This window comes from Protopterus annectens, chromosome 5.part0 (assembly GCF_019279795.1).
Source record: "Protopterus annectens isolate FY-2018-M chromosome 5.part0, PAN1.0, whole genome shotgun sequence".
In the NCBI taxonomy this organism is placed as follows: Eukaryota; Metazoa; Chordata; order Ceratodontiformes; family Protopteridae; genus Protopterus; species Protopterus annectens.
The window spans coordinates 1135995903-1136023792 of NC_056735.1; the positions used below are offsets into that span (position 1 = coordinate 1135995903).

General features: G+C 42.2%; 1 protein-coding gene across 1 annotated transcript in view; it reads left to right on the forward strand.

Moving 5' to 3' along the window:
• Positions 1-27890, forward strand: part of LOC122801555 (E3 SUMO-protein ligase RanBP2-like) — a 2328503-nt gene that overhangs the window by 1587419 nt on the left and 713194 nt on the right. The window lies entirely within an intron of this gene.

A 27890-nucleotide genomic window follows, 5' to 3' on the forward strand; every position in this document is an offset into this window, starting at 1 on the left:
TAAGTGGATTGGTCATTGTATTGCTTTTTGTTATTCTCATCATGGTAAGGAGATTCCGGCTGGAATCAGACCTCATTCCACTAGGGCTACAGCCACTTCTTCTGCTTTTCTGAGGGGTGTAGCTACTAAAGATATTTTGGAGGCAGCTACTTGGAGTTCAGTGCACACTTTTTCCAAACATTATCATCTCCCTCTTTATTCTAAATCTAGGGCTGGGTTTGCCACTGCAGTTTTGCAGGGCATGTTAGCAGCTCCCAATGCTTTATGATTTTGCCAACCTCCCTTTACCTTTGCTTTGGGATTCTACCCACAGGTTATGACTGCAGCAATGTGAGATGAAGAACATAGTACAGTTTTGTACCTACCATAAATGTAGATGTTCGAAGATCCACATTGCTGCAGTCCAATTTTCCCTCCCTCCTTCCCCACTGTAGTTTGGGGTGGTTGTGTGGTTTGGGTTGTAGATATGGTTTGTACAGGGGTGGTTGGATGTTTTCCTGTTTTTTGGCTATGGCCTTTCTTTTTAGGGCCTTCTGACATCTGAGGCAAGAAAGACTGAGGATATGATGTCGGTCATGCGCTTTAGTACCACGACGTACTATCGTCAGATCTAAGCGACCATGACCGACGCCAGCCTAACACTTTGGTATTCGGGCCGACCGAGGACAGCGGACTACCCACAGGTTATGACTGCAGCAATGTGGATCTTCGAACATCTACATTTATGGTAGGTACAAAACTGTACTTTTCACTGTTGCAGTCATCACACTTGGGTTATCTGCCTGCAGGTAGCCCTCAGTCAGCCCGAATACCAGTGTCTTGGGATTTCTGCGTCAGATGTTGTCGCCTCTTCCATGATGTCAGGGGTATAAAACATGCAGCCAACGCTATTACATCAGCTTTTCTTGCCGTGTAGAAGCCCGAAGCAGAAGCAGTTCGCAAGTGCCGGTCGGCCGCTACCTGAAATTTTCATTTTTCGAGTTTCAAACCTGAAGTCTTCTAAAGCTAAGTACCCCGTTGGGAATTCTTTTTTCTTGCTCTAACCGATGTCAGAAAAAGTTAACAATTGTCTTGCCTGTGGAAAGCAAATACCTCACGGAGATTTTCATTTCTACTGCATCACCTGTTTAGGCCCAGACCACAATGTTCCTTGCTGTCAGTTTTATGCCTTGTTTAACGCCCAAACTATTCGTCGTCAGGTTATCTTTGTTGCTAAATTCTTTTGTTGTCGTTCTCTGTATTCCAAAATGGCTTTGGTAAGCCATCCGACTACCAATCTTCCGAAAAAACGTAAGGATAAAGAGACAGACAGACTGCATAGGTCCAAAACTGCTGATGATACTTCGGTTAAGCTAGTCGTCAGTCTGCCGGTACTTAGTGAGGTGCTTTCGCAGCCCCTGACACCTGCTTCTACAGATTCGCAGGTCTCTGCTGAGACCCATTCATAGTCTGGTATGGCGTGAAATGCTTCTTCAATTATGGAACCTGCGGACGTCTCTACCTTGGATGGGTCCGGAGCCACTGTGCAGGCACCAGCTTCTGAGGGTGTATTCCGATCTTCCGATGTTCGTATTAAACCAACTACTTCGTTTCAGACTAAAACAACTGCGTTTCTCAGGCCCAGAGTTTGCACTACGCCTAGAAAACAGACCAAAGCGCATGCTCAAGCTCCCATGCCACAGAAACAAATGCTTAGAATGGCTGAAGACCTCATAACTTTAATTAGAGGAAGCAAGCCTTCCCCTTCTAAAAGACCGAGTTGATTTTTCTTCTGATTCAACAGACCATGAGTCCGATGACTGATGATCCCTCTGATTACCAGGACAATACCCTATGAGGATTCCATTCCCTGTGCTTCCCTTCCAGAAGACTTTTCTTTTGGTGAAACCTTGCATACCTTAAGAGAGCATTTCCGCTGGGAATGCCAGGACTACCCACAGGCCAAAAAGAGACTCAGAGAATTTTTAGACTCGCCTCAGCACAGGCCTCTAGCTGTACCCCCTGTCCTAGATATTGTAGATGTTTTCATGGAATCCAGTCTTACTCCTGATACTTTACCACCAGCTCCTAGAAAGCCTGACAGGATACTACAGGATACCTGACACTCAAATTTCTCTGTAAGAATCCCACTGCGGATCCAGAGACCATTTCCCAGGGATCTAAAGTTAAGTCTACTACAGCCAAAAATCATACCCCTTCGGACAGGGATTTGAGGGCTTTAGACAGATGGGGCAAGAAGGTATATACCTCTGCAACTCTTCCCATCAGGGCTTTAAATTGCCATTTTCACATGTTGAAGTACCAGCAGCATATTGTGGAACTAATTAAACAAAAAATGTTGTTGCTTTCAGATTTTGTAGAAAGTAAAGATTTACATGAGTTAATGCATTCTGCAAACCAAGTCAGTAAACATAGTTTGCAGTGCGGTTTTGATGCCTTAGAAGCATCTTGCAGGGCTGCTGTCACTGGGTCTGTACTGAGAAGGCATGCTTGGCTGACCATATCAAAGCAAAATTACTAGATGCTCCATTAAACCAGGAACATTTGTTTGGCACAAAAGCAGAAGAGGTTCTTAAAAAGATGGAGAAAAAAGCCAAATCTATGCAAACTGTTAAAGATTTCTTGCAGGTACAGCCACCTAGATTCAGTAGGCATTGGCCTTCTAAAAACTGGTCCTTTCCAGTCCCTACCAGGTCTTTTCAGCTCAAACCCAGGGGCAACAGACCACCAAGACTACAGTCTCAGGGTATGCACAGATCTAAGCAATGGATTGGTCCCCTTTCACAAACAGGGAGTGGTAAGCCACCCCCTTATGGACAAAGTTCACACTAACTTGTCTATCATCCTTCCCAGCTATGCCTAAGTACTTGCACCCCTAGGAGAAAAACTCGCCCTGCATGCAAAAAACTGGACGTCCATTACCAAGGACCGATGAGTCCTTCACATTGTATCCCAGGGATACAGATTTTACTTCCACTCACTGCCAACCCCAAGCAGGTTACCAGACCTTCCTCCAAACCAGTGGGCAGAGGCTCAAAAGCAAGTACTTTCACTTCTCAGTATCAGGGCTTTTCAACCTGTTCCAGTAGAGCAGAGAGGACAGGGTTTCTACACCAGACTGTTCCTAGTGCCCAGAAAAGAGGGCTCTTGGCACCCTATCCTGGACCTGTCCATTCTGAACACCTTCCTGGTGGTCCCAAAATTCAAAATGCTTACACTACTACAGCTGCTTCCTGTGCTAGCTAAGGACTCCTGACTAGTCACCTTAGACCTAAAAGAAGCTTATCTGCACATCTCAATAAGGGAATCTTGCAGGAAATATCTGTTTCAGGGTAGGCTGTATGCACTATCAGTTCTCTGCACTTCCCTTTGGCTTATCTACTGCGCCCAGGGTTTTCACAAAGTGCCTGACTCCAGCCATTGCATACTGCAGGCAGAGAAATATTCAAATTTATCCATAACTGGGGGATTGCCCAATTCAGACAGAGTCAGGAATTGCTACTTCAGCACCTGGCATTTGTAAAGAGACTTCTAACCTCTCTGGGGTACACCATCAATGAAAAGAAATCACATCTGGTGCCTAGCCAAAAGATTGTATTCCTGGGAGCAAGCTTGAACACAACTGCCCAGCTAGCATTCCTTACTCCAGAAAAGCAGGTTTATTTGACAAGTTACTTCAAACTAATGGCCATCAGAACCCAGCTATCTGCAAGAAATATACTACAAGCCTTTAGGGTTCATGGCCTCATGCATTCTACTAATTCCATATGCAAGACTGCATATGAGGAAACTTCAGTGGTACTTAAAAAGTCTCTGGTGCCAGCATTCTCAGGGCCTGGAAACAGTTATTCCTATCATTCTTTGTTTAAGGACAGAGTTCCTTTGGTGGGCAGAGGCTTGCAAGCACAACAAGGGAATCACTTTCACTCAACCCCTCGATGCCAAAACCCTGACAACAGATGCATCAGACTATGCCTGGGGGGCTCACATGGCTGGCAGAAGCATTCAAGACAAATGGAGCCCAGGACAAATTCACCTACATATCTATCAAAAAGAAATGTTAGCTGTAGAGAATGCTCTGACAGCCTTCAAATACCTTATCCTTCCAGGACAACTCTTGATAGACAGACAACACCACAGTTATGTGCTACATAAGCAGGGGGAACTCATTCCTACCCACTCTGCAGGTTAGCCATGGTCCTGTGGAACACAGCCTTGAGAAACCAAGTGCACCTGCAAGCTCAAATCCTGTCAGGCAAACGACTTAAGCAGAAACCTACTGTATCCATACGAGTGGGAACTGGAACCCAACTCATTCAAACTTCTAACCCACAGGTGGGGGACACCAGAGGTGGACCTCTTTGCCACCCCCAAAGCCACTAGTTGAGCAAATTTCACATCAGAAATCCCCACAGCCAAGCATGGAAAGTGGATGCCCTATCCTTTATATGGGAAAACCTCTTAATTTATGCCTTTCTCCCTCTGCCCCTCCTCTCAAAATTACTACTCAAGATCAAACAGGACAAACCAAGGACAATCCTTATTGTACCAGACTGGCCCCTCAAGCACTGGTACCCACTTATACGCAGTCTGGCAGCAGTACCACCCTGACACCTACATCAGACCCCCTTCCCTGCTGTCCCAGCAGGAGGAACAGATTTTGCATCCTCACCTGCAAACCCTGAACCTTGCAGCCTGGCTTATTTCCTAAATACACCACCAGCAACCCTCAGCAAATAGGTGCTGGACGTCATCATTGAGGCCAGAAGGCCTAGTACTAGGAAATCCTATTCAGAAAAATGGAAAAGATACTGTTCTTTGAGCCAGTCTCAGGGAAACTACACAGCTGTGCCCAACTTACCTCAAATTCTAGATTACCTAGCAGAGCTGCTCCACAAAGGCCTATCCTTCTCTTCTATTAAGATTCGTGCCTCGGCCATTTCAACTCATTATAATACTGAGACACCTCTCTTTTCTCACCCTCTGGTCAAACAGTTCCTGAGAGGAGCTAACAATTTAAGACCCCCCCCCCAGGAAGCTCCCAACCCTGCCTGGGACCTTAACTTTGTACTAGAGAAGCTCACGCTTCCCCTTTTTGAGTTGCTGCTACAGCACAGTTAAAATTCCCCTCTAGGAAAACAACCTTACTTCTAGCGATCACTTCAGCAAGAAGAGTGTCTGAGTTACAGGCACTAATGGCTGTGGAACCCTTCATTATTTTCCATGCTGACAGGGTTTCCCTCAGGATTAACCCATCTTTTATGCCCAAGGTGGTATTCAGTGTGGTTCTAAACCAATCCATCCATTTACCAACCTTTTTCCCTAATCCTCAGAATAAAGGGGAAAGGATCCTGCACTCCTTGAATGTGCACAGACAACTCAGGTTCTACCTTTACAGGACCAAGCCTTTCAGAAAATCTGACCATTGCTACAGGGACAGGGGGCAAGGCCATTTCAAAGCAAACCATTTCCAAATGAATAGCACACTGCAACCAAAACCCAACCCCACAGGGGATCAGAACTCATTTCACTAGGGCTACCTCAACCGCTACAGCATTTCTCAGGGGAGTCCCTACCAGGGACATCCTGGAAGCTGCAACCTGGAGTTCTGTACACACTTTCACCCAAGCATTGTCCCTTACCAGTCTTTTCTAAATCCAGAGCTGGATTTGCCACAGCAGTCTTTCAAGGCCTCCTAGCCAGCCCTACTATTACTTGACTGCCTCCAACCTTCCTCAGCTTTGGGAATCAACCCAAGTGTGATGACTGCAACAATGAAACACGAAGAACATAGCACAGTTGTGTACACTTACATAAATGTAAATATTAGAGTGTATTCACTGTTGTAGTCCTGGATACCCTCCCTCCAGCCCCCTGACTCTTCTATGCTTTCTACCTTTCCTCTTTTTGGCCATATTTTATGGCTATGGTGTTTACTTTTTACTGAAGGTGTTCATGTAATTGCTTCTTATTTTGAGGGCTCCTGATATCTGGGGCAAGAAAAACTGATGGTAATGGCTTTGGCTGCATGTTTTATACCCCTGATGCCCTGACGTCATGGAAGAGGTGACAGCATCTGAAGCAGAAATCCCAAACTCTGGTATTAGGGTCGACTGAGGACTACCTGCAGGCAGATAACCCAGGTATGATGACTGCAACAGTGAATACACTCTAACATCTACATTTATGGTAAGTGTACACAATTGTACTTTCCTGCTCCCCCTTGCCCTCTACACCCCTTAAAAAACAGGGAACAGAATTCCTCTGAGGAGGAGTTGGACTCTGATCTATAGTCCCTTCTCCTTTGGACTATTGGTCAGAGGAGGAGGAATCTACTAGTACTGATACTCTCTTTGAAGAGATTTCTTTTAGGGTCACAATCTCCAGGATGATGTAGTTCTCTTCAATGGGATTGTGCTCAGGTCTCTGAGATTCATGAGAGGTACTCTGAGTTGCTGCAGATGGAATCTCCTACACCTTCTGCTGTTCTCCTGTTTTGGTTGCTTTGTTGGATACTTTTTCCCGTGCCTCTAAAGATCCAGATCCTCGGTCTCTCGCTCCCAAGAAACATGATAGGATGTTCATCGTGCATACAGCTGCAGTCATAACAGATGGGTTCTCCTGCCGTCAGGCGGGTCCTCGGTCGGCCGAATTCCAAAGTCTAGGTCCGGTGTCGGTTGTCGTCGCTTTCTTTCCTGACGTCAGTGCGACAGGGGTATATAAGACACAGCCGACGCCATTTTCTTCAGTCTTTTTTGCCGCGTGGTGCCCGAAGCAGAAGCAGTTCGCAAGTGCTGGTCGGCCAGCTCCTGAAATTACGAAAATTTGGAAACCGAAGTCTTCTTTAAAGCTAAGTACCCCGTTGGGGAAACTTTTCTTGCCTCAGACCGATGTCAGACAAAGTTAACAATTGTATTTCTTGTGGGAAGCAAATACCGCATAAGGATTTCCATTCCCTCTGTATACCTTGTTTAGGCCCAGACCACGACGTCTCGGGCTGTCGCTTTTGCGCTACTTTCAATAAACGCACTATTAAGCGTCGGGCGGAGTTTGCCCAGCACTTTTTTGGTAAAGCTTTTGATTATAAAATATCGTCGGAGACTCCGACTACCGTTTTCTCCAAAAAACACAAGGACAAAGACCGACACACGAGGTCCGCGGTCTCCACCGACACCATGCCAAAACCGGCTACACGTGGTCCGGTTCTCAGTGAGGCACCTACGCAGCCCCTGACTACCGACGACAGTTCTCTAGCGGTGTCTTCTGTAACCGAGACAGCAGGTGCCTCGGCCCATACCCAGACTACAGCTACTGAAGCCACTGTGAGTGTTGAGCCTCCTAATGTGGACAGGTCCACTTCCACCCATGGTGTCTTTAGACCCTCATCTTCCTTTTCCATAAAGGCCTTTACTAAGTCCAAATCAGCCATGCATCCCAAGAGGCCTGTTGCACAGGGCCCATCTCCAGGCCCCATGCCTAAAAAGCAGATGCTAAAAATGGCTGAGGATTTAATTACTCTTATCAGGGGTTCCCAACCCCCTCCGGACAAGAGACCCAGAGTGGAGGAAGATTCTCCCTCCTCTGACCAGGGCTCCATTATTTCAGAACATTCTGATGAAGAGCAACACTCGTACTCCCCTTTTGAAGATTCTGATGCAGAGCAGTCCATTCCTTCTGCATCTCCCCCAGAGGATTTTTCTTTTGGGGAAACATTGCATACCTTGAGGGAACACTTCCATTGGGAAGGCCAAGACTTTTCTGATTCCAAGAAAAGACTTAGGGAATTTCTTTTGCTACCTCAGCACAGACCTCTGGCGATACCTCCTGTCTTGGACATACTTGATGATGTTTACTCTGAGGCTTGCCTTAATCCGGATTCCCTGCCTCCTGCCCAAGTCAAGCCTGATAGGTACTACAGAGTTCCTAACTCTCACCAGTTTCTTTACAAAAGCCATAATGCTGACCCTGAAACCATTTCTCAAGGCCCCAAGGGAATGAAGGCCTCTACTGCTAAGAATCCACTACCTTCCGAAAGAGAGTCTAGATCCTTAGAAAGGTGGGGAAAAAAGGTATATACCTCGGCCACCCTAGCCATGAGGGCCTTAAATTTGTCAGTTCCATATGCTTAAGTATCAGCAGTTTCTGTTATCACAATTAAGGAATAAAATGTCACAACCTGAACAACCAGATTTGAAGGAGTTGCAGGATATGATGCATAGTGCAGAACAAGTGGGTAAACACACCTTACAATGTGGCTATGATGCTCTAGAGGCCTCAAGTAGAGCTGCTGTTACAGGATCAGTCATTCGTAGACATGCCTGGCTTAGGGAACAAACCTTGCCTGATCATGTTAAAGCTAAACTACTAGATGCTCCTTTACAAAAGGATGTATTATTTGGTACTAATGCTGAGGAGATACTACGGAAAATGGAAGAAAAAGCTAAATCTATGCAAACTGTCAAAGCTTTTCTACAGGTTCAACCACCACGTTTTAGCAGAAATTGGCCTTCAAAAAACTGGTCCTTTCCAGCCATGGACAAGCCCCAAAGAGGTAGATACAGGCGCACAAGGGGCAGAGGACAATCTCAAGGATCATATCGAGGCAGACAATGGCAAACTCCAGCACCAAGAGGTGGCGAAGACAGTACACAACAATACAGGAAACAAACCCAATGACTTTCCCCTTTTCATGCCAAGCAAGTCTCAGCTGGCAGCACCCTTGGGAGGAAAGGTGGCATTATTTACAACAAATTGGCATATTATCACAACAGACAAATGGATCCTGGACATTATAAACAGAGGCTACAGATTTCATTTTCACACTCTTCCAAAAATGAGAGGCATGCCAAACCTGCCACACAATCAAAGGGCAGAGGCTCAAATACAAATTTCAAAGCTCATGGACATGAAAGCTATTCAAGAGGTACCTACTCATGAACAAGGTCAAGGTTTTTATTCCAGACTATTCCTGGTACCAAGGAAAGGAACCGACTGGAGACCCATTTTGGACTTAACCATCCTAAACACATTTCTACTCGTACCAAAATTCAAGATGCTCACCTTACAGCTGCTTCTTCCCATGCTGGGCAAGGAGTCTTGGCTGGTAACATTGGACCTCAAGGAGGCATACCTGCATGTCCCAATCAGACAAAGCTGCAGAAGATACCTCAGATTTCTTGCAGGTTCAATCCACTATCAATTCTCTGCATTGCCCTTTGGCTTATCTACTGCGCCCAGAGTATTCACAAAATGCCTGGCATCAGTAATTGCCTACTGCAGACTTCAAGGGATACAAATTTACCCTTATTTGGACGATTGCCTGATCCAAGCGGACAGCAAACACATACTTCTGGAACATCTGGCTTGTGTAACACCGTTATTGAATTCTCTGGGATTCACAGCCAACAAAGAGAAATCCAGGCTAACACCAACTCAGAAAATAACTTTCCTGGGTGCCAACTTGGACACAAATACCCAGATGGCCTATCTTACGCCAGAAAAACAAGGGCAATTAACTCAGTACTTCAAAATACTAGCAAATTGTACCAGGCTAACTGCAAGGAAAATCCTGCAGGCTCTGGGCTTCATGGCATCTTGCATTCTTCTAATCCCATGTGCAAAGTTGCATATGAGGAAACTTCAATGGTACATAAAAAACCTTTGGTCTCAACACAGCCACAGTTTGGAAACAATAATACCAATAATTCCATGTTTACAAAAGGAATTTCTATGGTGGGCCCAAGCATGCCAAACAAACACAGGTCTACCATTCTGCAAGCCTCAAGCAAATCAAGTCATCACAACAGACGCCTCAGACTATGCCTGGGGGGCACACATGACAGACAGGTGCATTCAGGGCAAATGGTCCCAAAAGGAAAAGCACCTTCACATCAATCAAAAGGAAATGCTAGCAGTGATAAATGCAATTACAGCTTTCAAGGACCTCCTGCATCCAGGGCAATTATTGATAAGAACAGACAACACCACAGTAATGTGGTACATAAACAAACAAGGAGGAACACATTCATACCCCCTGTGCAGGCTAGCCATGTCACTTTGGAACTTGGCTCTGGAATGGCAAATCGAACTTCAAGCGCAGTACCTGCCAGGATTGGAAAACACGCTGGCAGACAATCTCTCTAAGCAGAAATATGACAGACCCACATGAATGGAAGTTGCATCCTCAAGTCTTTACAAAGATAATCCAAGCGTGGGGAAGGCCAGACATAGATCTCTTTGCCACCCACAGGAATCATCAATTGACAAAGTTCTGCTCAAGGACCTTCCATCCAAAGGCCTGGAGAGTGGAAGCCCTTTCTTTCAGTTGGGCAGCACGGACAGTTTACGCCTTCCCACCTTTGCCTCTTCTGCCCAAGGTGCTCTTGAAAGCAAGAGCAGACAGACCGAAGATGATACTGATTGCTCCAGACTGGCCAAGACAACACTAGTACCCACTCCTGAAGAGCCTAACACATACTCCTCCCTGGACCCTACCTATAATGCCTCTTCTACTGACTCAGCACAGCTACAAAACTCTTCACAGTCAGCTGAAAACACTCAATCTGGCTGCATGGAAAATTCCTTAACACCACAACAGACCCTACTCTCCAAAGAGGTGCAGGATGTCATTTTGGAGGCCAGAAGGCCATCTACTAGAAAGGCTTACTCCGCAAAATGGAAATGGTTTTGCGCTTGGAATGAGAAAAAAGGCCAGGATCCTAGAAAACTGAATTTGCCTCAGATATTACAGTATCTAGCTGAGCTGTTGAACAGTGGACTTTCATTTTCCTCCATCAAAATTCATGCCTCAGCCATTTCTGCAGAATACAACACTGATCCACCCTTATTCTCTCACCCACTCTTAAGACAGTTCCTCAGAGGGGCTAAGAATATAAGACCTCCAAGGAAACAACTAATACCAGCCTGGGATCTTAATTACATTCTAGAAAAATTAACATTGCCTCCCTTTGAACCAGCTGCCTCAACAGATTTGCAATATTTGTCCTGGAAAACAGCTTTCCTTCTGGCCATTACCTCGGCTCGTAGGGTTTCGGAACTACAAGCCTTCATGGCTGTGCAGCCCTTTCTCATCTTCCATTAGGGCAGGGTTTCCCTACGAACCAACCCGTCATTTATGCCTATGGTAGTATCCAGGGTAGCTTTAAATCAGGCCATACACTTACCTACCTTTTACCCCAATCCTCAAAACAAAGGGGAAAGGCTGCTACATTCCTTAGACATCCATAGACAGCTACGTTACTATTTGGACAGAACAAAGCCTTTCAGGAAATCAGAACAACTCTCTGTGTCCTATGCTGTAGGAGCTCAAGGGAAGCCAATTTCCAAGCAGACAATTTCGAAATGGATAGGCCACTGCATACGGTTTTGTTACTCCTTTCATGGTAAATCTGTACCTGCAGGCATCAGATCCCACTCCACAAGGGCCACAGCTACCTCTGCAGCCTTCCTCAGAGGAGTCCCTACCAAAGATATTTTGGAGGCAGCCACTTGGAGTTCTGTGCATACATTCACTAAACACTACCACCTACATTTATACTCCAAAACTAGAGCAGGCTTTGCTACTGCTGTGTTGCAGGGCATTCTGGCTCCTCCCATTTCCACCTAGTGCCTACCACCCTGTGCGTAGCTTTGGGATTCTACCCATCTGTTATGACTGCAGCTGTATGCACGACAGCTGCAGTCCAGGTTTCCCTCCCTCCTTCCCCTCTGGGTACAGACCTAGTGGTTACCTCCTCATCTTACAACTTGATTGGGTTATCCTTCTATGGTGTATTTGCTTGCAACTACTGATTTTTGATTATATTGTAATGCATGATTATATATATATATATATATATATATATATATATATATATATATATATATATATATATATTTATATATATTGCCTTCCTTCTGGGGGCACCTGACATCTGGGGCAAGAAAGACTGAAGAAAATGGCATCGCCTGTGTCTTATATGCCCCTGTCGCACTGACGTCAGGAAAGAAAGCGACGACAACCGACGCCAGACCTAGACTTTGGAATTCGGCCGACTGAGGACCCGCCTGATGGCAGGAGAACCCATCTGTTATGACTGCAGCTGTATTAGCACTCGAACATCTACATTTATGGTAGGTACAAAACTGTACTTTTTATAGGGTGACTGAGGACTGTAAATTTTTGTACAGGTCTGCTGCTGCTGACCCCTCACTGGTGTCCGTAGTCTCTGACAAACCATTTCAATTGCTTTATTTGCCCAAGTTGCAGCTGTGTGTTAAAGATAGCAGAACCATGGAAAAGGTAGGTAAGAAGATTTACACCTCAGCTACTTTTCCTTTTTGAGCTATTTATCAGACCCATATTTCCAGATGTGTTGGCTCTCCTATCCCAGGCTTGTCAGGTTATATGTAATCTTCCAGACTCTAAAGGTAAAACTTCTGCTCTTTTCCTGTTAGGGACTTCCTCCCAGGTGGCTCATCATTCCATCAAGTTTAGTTATGATGTAGCATATGCTACTTCTAGGGCTGCTGCTTTTGGGTCAGTGAAGAAGAGGCAATCTTGGCTACGGCTTGAACCTTTGCCTGATATCAAGGCTAAGTTGATGGAAGAGGCAATCTTGGCTACGGCTTGAACCTTTGCCTGATATCAAGGCTAAGTTGATGGATGCCCCTCTTGATAATAAACACTTATTTGGTGAAGCTGCTGGTGGTAATTCCCTTCAGGATAAGGGAAAGACTTTACAGGAACTCAAATATGTTTAAGCCAGTTTTTGTTCACAGGCAATCTCGCCTTCCTCTTAAGGACAAAAAGTGTGTCAGGTGGGCTCCTTCTGCTAAGGCTGCTAAGACTTCAGTGCTGCAGAAGTCTTCCTTTCCAGATAAACCAGGTACTGACTACCCTATTTTTCCAGCCGCTTTCCTCTTTGCCTGTCTTGCTTCCTGTTTGGCTACAAATTACTCAGGATTCCTGAGTTCTGTCCATTATTCACCAGGGGTATTTCATGGTGTGGAAATCTCTTCCTCCCTTGTATTGATATTCCTCAACCCCCTCAGGAACAACTCTCCCTTTTCCCTAGAAGTGATTCAGAATCTTTTTACTCAGGGTAATATTCAAAAGGTGCCTTTATCCCTAAGGAGGAGAGGGGTTTACTCTACGGTTTTTCTAGTACACAGAAAGGAGGGTACTTGGAGGTAAATTCCACTCATCTAAACACTTTACTGAAGGTGCTCACTTTTAGAATGTTGTCCGTTCAGACTTTGTTCCCTCTTTTGCCTCCTCAGGCTTATATGGTGTATCTAGATCTTAAAGATGCGTGTATCCATATTCTGTTTCATCCCCTTTTCAGGAAGGTTTTCCATTTGTCTGCTTTCTTTCATTTTCTCTGCTTTGCACTTTATGCCCCTCCAAGGGTTTTCACCAAATGCTTCGCTCCTGTGATTGCTTTCTGCAGGATTCAGATGATCCAAGTATTTTCCTACTTGGACAACCTGCTGTTTCAGGCATTCTCTCCAGCGATCCTGTTGCAAAATCTCCATTTTGCCATCTCTCTTCTTCAGAGCCTGGAGTTTACAATAAACTTCAAAAAGTCTGCTCTGACCCTTTCTCAGGACTGTTTTTGTGGGTTGTAGGATTCAGACTGTGCCTTTGCTGGCATCCCCCTCTCCTCCTAAGGCCTTGACCCTCATCTTCTCCTTTCAAATTCTTCTTCCTCTGGCTTCCATTACAGCCAGGGAGCTCTGGGTTTCATGACATCCACCATCAGTATATACCTTCTGGTCAAACTTCACATGAAGTTTCAGTGGTTCCTGAAGTCAGTTTGGCTTCAACAGGTTTATCCCCTAGAATTTGTAGTTCCTCCTCTACCTTGTCTACAAAATTAACTCCACTGGTGATTCCAGCAGTTGTCCCCAAATCCAAGGCTCCCTTTTCATCCCCCTCTTCTGTAGCTCAGTGTGTGTGTTATGTACCTTTAAGAAGCTATCCAAGGGCTTTCACAAGTGAGCCTGACTGCCATTTTGTTGTAAGCTGTTGAGATGCAAGTATGTAAGGTCTGTTAATCAGTTTGTTTATATTTTATGATGCTGCTATCCATCCTGATGTGTTTCTATGTATTAAAGCATCTAAATGAAGAAAAAACAAGTAATCTCCGTGGTATCCCCGAAGTTTCAAAACAACCCACTAAACAAGTGTAGTGGGTCCAAAAACAAAACGGTGCAATAAACTTCTGTGTGGAAGATTTTCAGTACATATATTTCTAGTTGATCACTGTATATTAATCCAACAAAAATAGTAGAAGTAGCAAACTTAAACTCGTCTTAAGTCAAAAAAAAAAAAAAAAATTAAAAAATATATATAATTGTACTGAATTACTAAGTATTCAAAAGTAATCCAAGCAAGGCAGACAGTCTGTTTCCAGTCAAAAATCCTATAAGTACAGACAAGCGATCCAAGTAAAAGAAAAGTAATAGTTTCCTCACAAGCTTTCTAAATATATATTTATACTTTTTATAATTTATATATATACTTTTCAGCAGGCAAGCGAGTAGTTTATTGTACTGTAAAACAGTGTTATTAGTGCACGTTAAATTCACATTCCTTCCCCCATCAGTGTGACATTCGAGCTGGTCCTGCCCTACTTAGTAGCTGTCATAATAATATAACCCTTATGTACTTTAAAATTTATAATGATGTGGTACCTCCTATTTAACCAGATTATTAAGTCTGTGATTTTATCCAAGACGATATACTACATGGCTGGAAATATATCAACCTTAGTCCATTTGGCAGTCAAAAAAATATATATAAATATATACATATACACTTTGCATGTAAAAAAAAATCAATTGTAAAAATCATATTCTATTTTCATAACTTAACAAAGATCGCTTTCATCCTTCTAGACTTCTTCAGGTCTGTGTACAAGAACCCTAAAAACTGTCTATAAAAATATATATATAATTGTATAATTAGATAGTATTATTATTGCACTTAATTTTGAATAAAGTGGAAAAAAAGAGAAGCAGAAAAAGAAAAAAAATGTACGATGATTGAAACAAAATATACACTTAAATTACAACTGATTTAAAATTGTATTTAAAACTAACTGGTAGAATAAAAAAATAGAGTTAGTCATGTAAATAATGTGGCAATTTTCTAAGTTCAAGTGCACTGTTAATTGAATTAAAAGATTAGAAGATTGGTTGAATTTAAACTTAGACCATATGAGAAGAAACACTCAAAGATGTGAAACTAATTGTACATTTTGTATATTTATATACCAAGGTGATGGTTTTTATTGCCCTTAAAGAAAATTATTAAGACCAGTGCAGGGGGGTGACTGTAACACTACAAAAGTAATTTACAGGGCACAGTGCAATTAATGTGATGCATTCTATGTGGGCAAGACTGTGTTAAACTCAAGCGTAGGATTTCGTCATCTGTCAGAAATCCACTCTGGATGTAAAAATAATGCACTAGCCAAACACCTTTCTCTTCATAAAAGACACACAGGTTTTAAGTTCCAGATCTAGGATCGCATAGACATGAGTGATCTTGAAGGAGACATCCCAAATATTCTGGAGAAACATGAACTCATGTGGCAATTACAGCTGAACTCTTTTAGGAAGCCTGGACTAAACTACTACTGTTCAAATAAAAGTGCACTGAAACTTAGAAATTTGCTACATTATTTGCATAACTAATTTTATTTTATTTTACTTTATTCTACCTGTTAGTTTTAAATATCATTTTAAATCAGTTGTAATTTAAGTGTATATTTTGTTTCCATCAACATACATTTTTTTCTTATTTTTAATTTTTCTGGTTCTCTCTTTTCCACTTTATTCAAAATGATGTGTAATAACAATACTAACTAATTATACAATTGTATATATTTTTATAGATAGTTTTTAGGGTTCTTGTACACAGACCTGAAGAAGTCTAGAAGGACAAAAGTGATCTTTAACAATAGGTTATGAAAATAGAATATGATTTTTACAATTGATTTTTTTGCATGCAAAGTGTACATGTATATATTTTTTTTGATTGCCAAATGGACTAAGGTTGTTATATTTCCAGCCATGTAGTATATTGTCTTGGATAAAATCACATACTTAATAATCTAGTTAACTAAGAGGTACCACATCATTATAAATTTTATTTAAAGTACATAAGGGTTATATTATGACAGCTACTAGGGCAGGACCAACTCAGATGTCACACTGATAGGGGAAGGGATGTGAATTTAACTTGTGTACTAATAACACTGTTTTACAGCACAATAAACCACTCCCTTGCCTGATAAAAAGTATATGTGTGTGTGTGTGTGTGTATATATATATATATATATATATATATATATATATATATATATAAATATATAAATATATTTAGAAAGCTTGTGAGGAAACTATTGCTGTATTTTTGTTTTACTTGGATTGCTTCTCTGTGTAGGATTTTTGACTGGAAACAGACTGCCTGCAAGCTTGGATTACTTTCGAATACTTAGTAATTCTGTACAATTTTATATATATATATATATATATATGTATATATATATATATATATATATATATATATATATATATATATATATATATATTTTTTTTTTTACTTAAGACGAGTTGAAGTTTGCTACTTCTACTACTTTTGTCTGATCTGATTAATATACAGTGATTAACTAGAGATATATGGACTGAAAAATATTCCACACAGAGAAATTTCTTACACTGTTTTGTTAAAGCATCTAAATGAAATACCCCTTCTGCTTGTCATCTGTGTTAGAGAGGGACGAGCAACATGGTGTCAGAAGAGGCATGTCGAAAGGGCATGGTGTTAAAAGGAAGCATGGCCAAAACAGTTTGCTGCCAGAAAGAGTTCCATTTTCTCCAATTTAAGTCAGAGAGGCACCTGGTTGATATTGGAGGAATATAGAGGAGTGGATCAGCCCTACTGCACATATAATTCGCAAAACAGGTCAGACATGAATTTCAGATGTTAAAACTCGCTCAAATAATTTCTTATTTGCAAAATATGAAATGAAGCATACAGAACACAGTGAACGATATTTAAATAAACTGAATTGTCAGATATTGATAAAAATATTCAAATCACTATGGAAAATGTTTGAAATAGTCCGAATTGTATAAAACGAATAAAATAAGGGGAAACTACCGCATTTTTGCCAAGCACGTATTTTTAATCAAGATAGCAGAGTTGTCAGAAGTATATAAAGTGTTCGCATGTTTGTGCAGTATTACAGTAATTTCGCATAGTAGTAATTTCAGAGCATATTTCGCAAAGTACAGTATTTCAGAGTTTTGTTGTGCATTTGAATGTTACAAGCTGCTGTGTGTGTGATTGTTCTTACATAATTGCAAGGGCCATTTTTTCAGTGTGTTTGTACATACTTTATGAGCATGGCAGTTGGATTTCGGAAACCCACTGCACTTGTGTTTGACAGTAATACTTCTGAGAAATGGAGTGTGTTTGAGCAAGAGTACAACATTTTCTTACAGACTGCATTGTCAGATGAAGATGACCATATAATGGTATTTATTCTGCTTTAATTTAGCTTGCTCAGAAAGCCATTGAAAGGGAGCGTTCATTTGTGTATGCACCTGCTATCTATGTAGGAGAGGGAGAAATCCATCCTATTGTACCTGGTGAGTCAAGGGAGGACCCAGAGTGCTTAAAACATAAATTTAGAGAAATGTGTAACCCTCAGACAAATGTTACAATGGAAAGGCACTTATTTTACACGAGATCAAAAGCCTGGTGAAACTTTTGCAGCATATATAATTGACTGGAGGAATAAAGCTAAAACGTGCAGATTTGGTGATTTAAGGGATGGGTTGATAAGACATGTGTGGTATTAAAGATGATGCTGTGAGAGAGATTTAGGTTTGTGACAGGGATTTAACTTTGAATAAGGTCATTCAGAATTGTCAGATGTATAAGCTCACAGAAAAGCACACAAACATGATTACAAATGAGAGATGCATGCTTACAGTAACTTCTAGATCTCATGCTGATAGTATGCAACACTCGGTTAAAAGAAACACTCCCAGTCATATGGCAGCAGCTGTGGCCCCTCCCCTGCAGCACCCAGTGGTAAACCCCAGAGCTTTCCAGCAAATTCCAGAGTTCGCACCGTCTCAGTGAAGCATAAGAGTGGGTCAGCAAATTCAAAGCATGGACCCCCACCCTGTTTTATTACCAACTGTCATAATTGTGGTGGAAATCATGAATGTAAAAAGGAAAAATATTTAGCTTTTGGTCAGCAATGCCATAAATGCAATAAGTGGAATAATTTTAAGAGATTTTGTAAATCAAAAGGCCCACATCCTTTTATTAAAAGGGAAGCTTTCAAGAAATGAGTTGATCAGTAGAAAGCTGCAACCCTACTCTTTGTTGGTGTGTCAGTGCTTCATGAAACAGTTAATGCAGTAGACATATGGGCAAAGAATGAGGTATTTTGTACTGTTCAGGTAAATGGAAAACCCATAGAGCTCAAAGATGACACAGGTTCCAAGTGCAATGTTATGGCAGTGTGTGTGTCTTGCTGAAAAGCTTGATTTGGTAAAATGTACGAAGCTTGTTGCTTATGGTGGTGAAGTTTAGACTGAAGGCTCAGTAGTGCTTTCATGTTACTCTGCTGTGAGAAGTTACAACTTATTTTATGTGGTCAAGAGGCGCACCCAGTCATTATTAGGTCTCCAAGACAATTTGAAAATGGTTTCATTTAATAAGGAAGTCCATCAAGTTAGCTTGAAAGACCACTACTTTAATTTCGCCCCCAACATATTTTTCTCCTTATGCTGATCTTTTCAAAGATAGACTAGGGAAGCTTCCAGTTGTGTACTCCATAAAGTTAAATCCGATATCTCGAAAAGTTCCAGTAGCCTTGCAAGACAGAGTTAAAGCAGAGTTAGATAAAATGGTGTGACAAGGTGTGATTTGTCCAACTGAACTTACTGGATGGTTGTTTGCCATGGTGGTAGCTCATAAGAAAAGCTCAGATTACATCAGGATATGTATTGATCCATGAGAGTTGAACAAAGTGCTAAAAATGTGCACAGCTGAAGTCGCAGTTCTGATGCCAAATGCCACTATTTTTTCTGTCTTAGATGCAGAGAGTTCATTTTGGCGAATTCAGCTTGACAAGAAATCCTCATTGCTAACTACTTTCAGTACTCCATTTGGTAGGTAGAGATTTATGAGAATGCCAGCTGAGATAAATTTTGCAAGTGAAGTATTTCAACGTGCAATGAAGCAAATTTTTTCTGCATACTCTTGTACTATTATAGTAGACATACTAGTAGGATGTAATGGTGAAGTTGAGCATGACAGAAACCTCAGAGAAGTTCTGGAAGGAGCATGTCAAGTGATTCCTAAGCTCAATCCACAGAAATACAAATTCAGGCTACAAGAAGTTACTTATGTTGGTCATTTACCAGTTCAGGCCTGTAAACAGACCCTTCTAAGCAAACAGCCATTCTGGCGATGCCAGCTCCAGACGATGTTCAAGCCCTGCAACATTTTCTTGGCATGGTTAACTATCTAGGCACTTCATTCCAGACTTAAGCCAACTTTCAGCACCGCCCAGAGAGCTGACACGTAAAGATGTATCCTGGTCTTGGTTAGAACAGCACCAAAGAGCATTTGATGTCCTGAAACAGAGAATTGCTAGTCCACCAACTCTCAGATACTATGATGTTCATAAGCCAGTCACACTTTCATGTGATGCTTCGAGATTTGGTCCAGGTGCAGTCATTCTTCAAGAAGGTCAACCTGTTGCCTATCCATCAAACTCTTACCCAAACTGAAATGCAGTATGCTCAGATCAATAGAGGTTTTAGCAATTGATTGCATGTTTGTTTATGGTAGACCTGTCCAGATTGAAACAGACCACCAACCTCTAGTCATCATCTTGAGAAAGCCTATGCATTCACCCCCAGCCATATTGCAATGCATGATGTTGAGATTGCAAAAGTATAATTTCATTCTTGTCTACAAGAAAGGCAAACTTTCTTTTTCTTGCTGATTACATTATCCAGATCAACTAGAAACACCACTGAACAGCATAAGAATGAGAACCTTGATTTTTGAAGTCATGGAAGTGCATAATTTTTCTTCCACACGTCTTAATGAACCGAGAGATCACACAACCACAGATCAGTTTTACAGAGGCTCAACCACTTTATCAATCAAGGATGGCCGGCAGAGCGATCTAGTTTACCTCAAGAAGTGCAACCTTATTTTCCATACTGAGATGAGATTTTTTTCTGACAATTGTATCATTGTAAAAGGTCCAAAAGCCATTGTTCCAAAACTCCTTGAAACAATAGTACATTGCTATCTTGCATTGTGATCACCCAGGAACCAACTCTACCAAAAGAAAGGTGTGAGGACTATTTTGGCCTTCTATGTCACAAGACATTGAGAGAGTACTTTCATCTTGTTCTGTGATTCCTGATCTACCTTGGTCGACAGTAGCCACCAACATTTTTGAATGGGAATGGTCAACATTATTTGGTGTTAGTAGACTTATTCAAATTGCTTTGAGATGGACCTACACCCTAAACTAGCATCCAGTACTGTCATTACCAAGAGGAAGTGCCATTTTGCAGTCCATGGTAGTCTCCACAAAATTATTTCTGAGTGACACACAGTTTATGGAACTTTACTCATGTCACTAGTAGCCCAGAGTATCTGCAGTCAAATGGTTTGGCATAATGTGCATTTCAAAGTGCAAAACAGGTACTAGAAAAGTCAAAATGAGACCATAGTGATGTTTCCTGAATCTCTTGAATCTCAGAAATATTCTTTGTGATAAACATCTTGGTTCACCTGCCCGGAGACATCTGCCGTGACAAACCAGAAACATGTTACCAGTCAGTAGTCAATTGTTCAAGTCAGTGAAAACCAATCTGTTGAAGAAATGTTTAACTCAGATGCCCTACTATAAGACCAGCAAAACTGCTCAATTCATTATGAGAAGTGGTAAGGATGCAAGTGTCCAAAGGTTATGATAGGATTGGAGTCTTGAATACTTGCCTAGAGCCAAGATTGTACATTGCAGAATCACAAGGAGCAGAGTTTAGGTGGAATTGGAAACATTTGATGCCGGTGTCTGAGCCTATACCACAGCACATAGCCTATGAGAAAGAGTCTTTATCTCAGAGTGAGTTGTCCGGTGTTTCATCTCCAGAGAATATTCACATTCCTGTGATGAATCCAGAATTTCCTGATAAGAGTTGTTCACCGAAGACTATCCTTGTTGCTAAATCCAGTCCAGATTGTTATGTTACCAGATCAGGTCACATCACATGTAATAGATATATGGCAACTTCGATATGAGCATTGTTTGTTTCTAATGTCTGTAGTTGTGCACGTCTAACTCCAATGTTACTTTCAACTAATGGCAATCTTTTTAAGAGGGAGGATGTAAATCAGTGTGTGTGTTTACACCTTTAAGGAGCTGTACAAGGGCTTGCACGTGTATAAATACTGAGCACGTGCGAGCCTGACTGCCATTTTATACTAAACTGATGAGATGTAAGCATGTATGTATGTGAGGTCTTTCTGTTAATCAGTTCTATAATTTATGATGCTGCTATCCATCCTGATGTGTTTGTGTATTAAAGCGTCTAAATGAAATACCCCGCGTGCTTGTCATCTATTTAGAGGGATAAGCGACATCTTCCCTATTAGGAGCAGTTCACAGACACTTCAGATGTGGGATGGGGTGCAACCTTTGGCTACCTAAAGGTGCATTGGGTGTGGTCCCCTTTTTAACAGAAGGAGCACATCAGTGTCAGAGATGACAGCCCTTCTGCTGGCTCTTAAAGCTTTTCATTCTCTTCTCCATTGGACCTCTCAAGGTGTTTACAGACAACACCACAGTGATGTAGTTTGTAAACGGGGGACAAGATCATATTTTCCTTGCTGGTTGGCATTCTTGGTTTGGGATCTTGCTGTCCTCTGTCAAGTGACTCTTCAGGTAGTTTACATTCCCTCAGGTCAAAACATCATGGCAGACATTCTTGAGGAGGTCATTAACTCAATCCCATGAATGGATGGTTCACAGGGATGTGTTTTTGGATTTTGTCCACCGTTGGGGTACTCCTCAAATAACTTTTTTGCCTCCCCTCTGAACAACCTCTGTTTTGTGCCAGAGTCCCAGGCCTTCTAGTTTTGAAGCTGGACGCCCTCTCTTTCTTTCGTGGAAGGGGGATGTCTCTCTATGCTTTCCGTCCCTTTCCCCTCATTCCAAAAGTCATGTTCAAAATTCAACAGGACATTCCTAAAATCTTTTTTGGTAACTCTTTCGGCCAAGTCATCATTGGTTCCCTCTTCTGCATTTAGCCAAGGGCAATCATCACAAGTTTGTCTCACAGGGTGGACCTACTCGCAAGACAAAGAGTTCTGTCATCCATCCCCCCCTTGATATTCTTCAACTGCCTCTGTGGGTGATAGGATTCTGATTCCACATACTCACCTTTTTTTCTGAGGACGTGCTTAGTCCTGCAGGAGGCCAGGAAAACCAGTACTAGGAAATCCTACTTATCCAAATGGAAGAGGTATTTTTTTTGATGTTTCTCATAACCTGGATCCACTTTCTGTGGATGTTCCTTTGGTTCTCTTATCTGTGTAGATTAATCATTGCTGGGTTGGCTTATTCTTTTAAGGCCCACTTATCACCTCTCTCTCTGCTTGTTTGCCTTTATAGGTTCATAGGACAATACTAGGCTATTGGCCCGGAGGCCCTTGTATGCCTATTCAAGAATTTCACCCATGTTCCCACAAAGTCAGCACTAGTTTTCCCTGTCCAGCAGGGAAACCGATGGGATCCCAGGAGTATATTTTTTTGTTTCCCATCCAGTCATTCAGGTTCCTCTTAAAGAGGGCTAGTGAGGTACTCTGCCTGACATGGAGAGGAAATCTATTCCACAGATGGGGGAGTTGTTGGGACATAAATCTATCCCACCAACAGGTTCTATTAATGTCACAGACCAGGTTGAGACCTTGCATGTGCGTTGCGCGAGTGGAGTTTGACTTGCGGATTATGCAGCAACTCCATCATGGCTGAGTCTGAGACGGGCTTGTATGCCAGACACAGGTCACCTCTGAGCAGTATGTATGAAACTGAGAAGAGGGACAGGGCTTTTTGTCTTTATAGGATAGTTGTTTGAGACCCTGGATTTTCCTGGTCAGGAACCTCTGTAGTCTCCAACTGCAGCATGTGCTTGGCAAGGTACATACCGAAGGGGGCATTGTAGTCTATAATGGGTCTAATAAGGGAGGAGTGCAGGGATGTTATGATTTCCTTGTTCGTGGATGAAATACCCTTACTTATGAGGCCATGTAGAAAGCCTTCCATACAATGGAGGCAACATTGTGGTCAAAAGTCAAGTTACTATCAACCTGAGTGCCTAAGTCCTTCATGACTGATTGCATGCTTAGTACGTTATTACTGTGATAATTAGTGGGGACACCATTTTCCCCAAAAGGGGTAATGATGCATTTCTTGGCATTCAGTTTGAGGCCATGCTTCTGGTACCAGTCATTAGTTTGGTTAAGGCCCTTTTGGAGGATGTTCACATCACTAGGTGAATTTAAACAGTGCCCACCTTGCAGTCATCTGCAAACTTGGTCAACCACAGACCACTAGTTTTGGCTTTCACCTCAGAAAACTATATCCCAAACAGTAGAGGCCCCAAGACCGATCCTTGGGGTACGCCGCTTGTTACAGGTCTGTTACTAGAGGTGGCTTCTCCTATTTTGACTAAGTGGGCTCTGTCAGTGAGCCATTTAGCTACCCATCGGGTAACATATGGGTTGATGCCTAGCTGGGAGAGTTTATCTATTATGCCCAAGTGGGGGAATAGTGTTGAAGGCTTTGGCTAGGTCAAAGTAGGCGGTGTGCACTGTCTTGCCCTCATCCATGGCTTTGGTGACTGTTTTGAAAAAAAGGCAACCACGTTTAACAGGCATGATCTCCCTTTGACAAAACCTGACTGTGTGAGATTAAGCGTTTGGAGGTTGCCAATATCTTTGTTTATAAGGTCCATGTTAATGCATTCCATGGCCTTGCAGATCAGGCTAGTTAGGCTGATGGCCTATAATTGCCTGGGTCAGTGGACATTTCACCTTTGTGCAGAGGGATGACAGTGGCTGTCCTCCATTCTGCTGGAATGAAGCTGGTGCACAGGCTTTGGTTGAATAGGGTGCCTAGTGGTGCTGAGAGCTCTTGTTTGAGTTCATGTAGGACACGGCCAGGGATGATGTCAGGTCCCATGGAGGCTGTATTTTTTGCCTTTGAGAGAGCATTAATAAACTGCTCCTTGGTGATGAGTGGAGGGGGGAAGGTGCTGGGGATGGCCTTATTTGCTGATGGGAAGGGATGGGTGTGAAGTTTTCACTGAACTTGTGTGCCAGCAGGTTGTCTGTATCTATGACGTTTGTGTATGTGGTATTCTTGACCACCAATTCGGAACAGATTTGGAAGTTACCTTTGAGATTGCAGACGTATGCAAAGAATGCTTTCTGATTGCCCTTAGTGGATGTGGCCAGTTTGTACTCGAAGTTAGCTTTAGAGGATTTCACCAGTGACCTTATTTGTTTGTTCAGACAAAGGAGAGATTGCATCCAACTTGGCACCTGCTCTTTCTTGGTCTTGAACAATATTTTTTTCCTTTTACTATAGTCTGTTTATTGCTACTGTCCACCAGACAAGTTTACTCTTCCTTGAGGAAGATGATTAGGTCCTGTCAAGTATTGCTCCTGTCAGGTATTGCTGAATCCATGCAGCTATATATGTGCTCATATAGTTTTTTGGTGTAGGCTTGGATACTAGTGCTTGATTAAACTGAAGGGATGTTGGCTGTGAAGCTCCTTAGACCTGCTGTCCGGATGTCGTAGTCAGCTTTGAAAAAAAAAATTTTGTTTGACCCTGGCAAGGGGGGTGGGGAGTCAGGGGAAATGTGTTTTTTTTTTAAGGTGATTGCTTTATGGTTGGATCTTACCAAGGACGATGACACTGTAGGGGTGCTACAGTGGCTACTCATGTTGGTTAGTACCAGGTCCAGGATATTTTCACCTCTTGTGGGAGTATCGACCAGCAGATCCAATGCATTGGCAGTGACAAAGTCAAGGAATCTCTGGGCGTTCGCATTTCGTTTTCCACTCTATGGTTGGGTAGCTAGTCACCCAGGATCAGGGTAGATGGTTGAATCTTGATGGATTCAAGTAAGTCCAGATAGATGGAGTGGGCCTCCTGTGTCACAGTTGGGGGTCTGTAGCTAGCTATGATTTAAATAGGTCTTTTGTCAATAGTTAACTGCACCTGGAGTGTCTCCTATGTGTCATACTGTTTGACCAGCCTGGAGGTGTGTATGTCTTTGATAAATATTGAAACTCCACCTCCTTTGGCACTGTAGCCCTCTGTGATCTGAAAGTGGTAGGACAAGTAACACAAGGCTGGTGTGCTCTCCACAGCTTTGAACCAGGTTTCAGTGACTGCATAAATGTCAGCATCTTTCAGGGTGAGGAATGCTTGCAGTGAGTGCAGTTTCATGTTTTAGCGTTTAGCAGCATGACCTTTAAATTTCATTTAGAAGAATTTTTTACTTTGGTAATTTTGTCCTCATGACTTAGACTAAAAAAGGCAGTGTGGGGGAGGCAAGAGCCTTTGCCAGAAACCTGAAGCCCAGGGGAGACGGATGAAGGCCATCTCTGGCAAAGCGTCGTGATCTGTCAGTCATGTCCTCCCAGGCTATCAGGTACTGGATCCCCTTGGAATGACACCAGAAACTAAGCTAATTGTTAGTCATTTTCTGTTTGCACTGAGTCATCATTCCTGGTGATAAGATGCTGCTTAAGGCTAGGGACGTACCTGCATGGGACACACATTCAGCGAGTTCAATCATGTCTCTTCATATAGTCCAGAGAGGTACATCTAAAGTCATTCACACCAACATGGACTATGAGACAGAGTCATAACAGTATCTGTTGTTGAGAAACTTGAGTGCGTGAGTGATATAGCGGATTCTAGCACCTGACAAGCAGCTTACCGTGATTTTTCCCTTGTCTAGCCTGGTGAGGGGCACATCTGTGTGTCTCATGATAGTCTCCTTTGACTAGTATTTTGGGTTTGTGGCTGGGCCTTAGAGGTTATGAGACACAGGCGTATGTACTGTGTGGTGCTTGGTGTGGTGGGTTTTGATGTGCATGTGTTCTTTTGCCTCGGATGCTATGTTTTAGATAAGGTCTGATGATGAAGTTGTATGTTTTATCATGAAAGCGCTTACCTATTTGGAATAAAATTTGTTTGGATTTTATTCATATCGTGAGTTTATATGACTGGTTACTTCGCGCATTGGTTACTTCATTGGATGTTTTTTGTGGATTTGTATGATTTTTCTTCATACCGGTGAAGTATTTATCTTAGCTACTTCCTTTTTTGTGCTTCTTGGAATTCATTTTGTTTGGCTGCAGCTGAGAACAATGGCTGAAGAACATGTGGATAAGTCTGTTGTGCAGGATATAGAATTGAATTATTCCCTGAATTCACAACCTGAGACTTCAGGGATGTTATCGCATAAGTTCCAGGAACTCTCAAATAAAAAAGGTAACCCATTGTTATCTTATGACATATACAATGAAAGCAATGAGACAGAGCATGATAATATTGACTATGCTGCCTTTTTAAAAGGAATACATAGACTAAAGGATAATTGATATAAGATCAAGAAGTTACATGCTCAACGATAATATTTTGAGGCTTGCCTTAAGACTCTGGTTATCCCAAGAGGACTAAGGATTCTAAAAATGCCTAATCAAGGCGAACGCCAACCGGATCTGTTAAGTAGATGGCAGCAGCTCAATTTAGATTTGAGTTTTAACTATATCCGCCTCTCACTTGAGACTTCAGTGAAAGAGGAGGAAAAAATAAAGACTAACATAATAATTGAACAGAAGGCGTTCTATTGTAGCTATCCACAGAAGTTAGTGGATGAGAAATTCTCTATTGTTGCAGATTCAGTAGCAGTCTTTGAATGGAGACTACTATGGCAGAAGTTCAACAAATTAGAAAGAAATGAGAGACTTTTAAGGAGGGCCATGTATTTGTATGGCCCAGAGGTAATGCTATGGAGAGGGTTGATGGACCTACCACCTTAAGCAATGAAGGGGAGACGCACACAGACCAGCAAGGTGACGTCACCTCGGAAGGCTTAAGAACTGAAAAGAACTTGGGCGCCAGAATTAAATCTAATGCTCTGCCTGTCATAAATGTTCCTTCTGTAATGACAATGAAGGTAAATTCGAATGAGAAAGTAGATGTGAGGTGAAGGCCAGGATCCCCTGACAAAGTGCAATATGTGAGAGTATCCCCATCAAACGAAATGTCCGGGACAACACAAGTCAGAGCAACATTTTTTTCAGATGTTGCCTATAAGGTTACAGACATCGGACTATCCTGGTATAGAAAGATGGTTTTCGAGAGGGAGATCATACAGATGGAACTGTAACCAGAGGAAGCTACCAATAGAGTCTCCGACTTCAAATGTACCCAAGTAGGCATGGAGGAAAGAAGTATAGTTTGGTACATTTCTTCCAGGTCTTTGACTACTGGTGAACAAAGTGTATTGGAAAGCGGACTATCTTTTATTCCTGCACAAAGGACAGAGGTAACTAACACGATATTAGATTTACACGTTTGGTAGGAATGTTATTTTAAAAATGTTGTTTAAAAATCAAAATGAGGGAATGAATGGCAATGTTTTTAAAAAAACAAGTACATTCCTTCCACCTAATCACCCAGTAATGGATGTTTTTATTAATGTATGTGAGAATGAGCTGTTTGAAGCTATAGTAGTAATAAAAG